The sequence below is a fragment of the Rhagoletis zephyria genome, unplaced genomic scaffold, assembly GCF_001687245.7.
Source record: "Rhagoletis zephyria isolate East Lansing unplaced genomic scaffold, Rhagoletis_zephyria_1.1 Rzeph_scaffold_32673, whole genome shotgun sequence".
Lineage (NCBI taxonomy): Eukaryota > Metazoa > Arthropoda > Insecta > Diptera > Tephritidae > Rhagoletis > Rhagoletis zephyria.
In genome coordinates this window covers 1,604-3,541 of record NW_016189728.1, presented here as the reverse complement: position 1 = coordinate 3,541, position 1,938 = coordinate 1,604, and the positions used below count along the sequence as shown (strand labels likewise).

The window sequence follows — 1,938 nt, the reverse complement described above, 5'->3', positions numbered from 1 at the left end:
ACCCGACGCAAGTATTAAATACAAGTTTTTCACCTACCGCTACATGGTAAGCCGGGGTGTATCAATTTTGAGTAAATTTGCGTCCTTAAATTTCGAAATATTGAAGTTTCAGGCATTCCGAAATTTACCGTTATATGAAAAGCGGCCGTAGTTTTAGTCAGATTTCAATTATTTTCAACGTTTTGCTCTCAGTATATCCAGTAAAAAAACTGTGGTGAAGTCCTTTATGGGGATAAAGTTTCCAGAGATGAAATTTTAGGTAGCACACAATTTCTTACACGCATGGTTGCTTTTCAGCACTCATGAAAGAAACTTAAGAAATATTTGAAAAAAAAGTTCATATAGTACATTAATTTTTGAAAGAAATACCATATTATGTATGTACTCTGGTTAATAAAATCAAAAAATGTATTAGAACCACCGTTTAATGTTATATTTGATACAAATTAATATTGCTCCCCGAACGCTCTGCGCCTTGCCCCTGAATAATAGTTTACTTAAAATTACATCCCTGGTCCTTGTTCCTTTTGTATCTCATCGTGGTGAATTCACATTTCTCAGAAATTTGACAACAAATCAAAACAAAGCGAGTATTTTATTTGCTAATTTTTGCGATTTCTATTGTTTAATGTAAATTTATGTCTTTTTAGGATATGTCGAGCCAACAAAGAAGGCGCAGTTGGAAAATTGAGTAATTAGTAATGAAGTAGCAGGCATATTTGGAAAATTATGCCGATAAGCAGGATGGAATTTGGGAAAGTAAGTGCACGGTTGCAGCATATCTATGTATAAAAAGTATTTAATTAAATTGTTTATAGAAATGTTATAAATCGAGTGGCTCATTTACGATGTGCTCCAAACATTTGGCGAACTTTTTTTCGCCTTTTCAACGTGCTAAGTAACAAGTTAAGAGGACTACCATCACGGCCGGTAAGAAACCGCAAGCAAAGGACAGGCAACCTTCCAGGAAGCTGCCTCCTGTCCCCGAGTCGAAGCTGCAGTTCAGCAAGAGCAGGTCAGCAAATTGCTACCCTGATCAAACGTAAACTAAAGCGCTCTGCTGTGATTGCACTCCGTAAATTGGTGCATGCTGAGAAATATCAAACAAGAAAACTCCGTGATGGACGCCGTGAGATGGAGTAGCGCTGTGTGGCAAAGAAATGCGGCCAATTCGACGGGCCTGAAAAATCCAAATTGGCTTTTGTGATCCGCATCCGCGGTATCAACAAAGTTGCACAAAAAGTGCGTAGTTTTACAGTTCTGTCTTCGCCACATTAAAACGTTGTGTTCATCAAATTGAGCAAGGCAACCATTAATATGCTACGTATGCCGAACCCCCTATATGGGGTTATCCAAATCTTAAATCAGTTTGTGAATTGATGTACAAACGTGGAATGGTCAAGCGTGTCCCAATCTCTGCTTTGTGATCGAACGCAAATTTCGCGAAGCGCACGAAATTCAGTGCGTTGATTCACTTCACTTCAAGAAAGCCCCCAGCTTCCTGTTGCTATTCAAGCTCAACACATCAACCCGAGGCTGGCGCAAGAAGGCTAATCACTACGTTGAGGTTGGTGATTTCGGTAGCCGTGAGGATAAGGTCAACAAATTGCTGCACAAGATGGCTTAAAGAAATTGTTGTTTTGTATTTAAGTAGACAATATAATTTGGCACATCTTCAAAAGACGCCCAAGCAAAAAAAAAAAGAAAATTAAAAAATTCCTGAAGTTGCCTTTTCACGGGTCGATTTCTGTCGACTGGAAAATTTACTTAAGATATGGACTAGCCAAAACGCTTACATTTTACGGTTGAATTGCAATTTACACGGGTAGATTTTGGTTAAACGACAAAAATCGACCGTGTAAAGGCAGCTTAAATAACGTTCAAATTAATCACCCCCTTTGAGATGGAAAATACCAATAACCATTTCATAATTTCGAA

At 38.3% G+C, this 1,938-nt stretch overlaps 1 long non-coding RNA gene across 2 annotated transcripts; it reads left to right on the top strand.

Annotated features, from left to right (window-relative positions):
• The first annotated feature begins 240 nt into the window (after window positions 1–240).
• Window positions 241–1,703, top strand: LOC108353989 (uncharacterized). 2 transcript variants are annotated; one of them, XR_001846488.1, is made up of 3 exons: window positions 241–259; window positions 651–759; window positions 819–1,703. It is a non-coding gene; the product is annotated as an uncharacterized LOC108353989 (long non-coding RNA). The 2 variants fall into 2 exon arrangements; XR_001846487.1 differs by lacking the exon at window positions 241–259 and adding an exon at window positions 564–590.
• The last annotated feature ends 235 nt before the right edge of the window (window positions 1,704–1,938 follow it).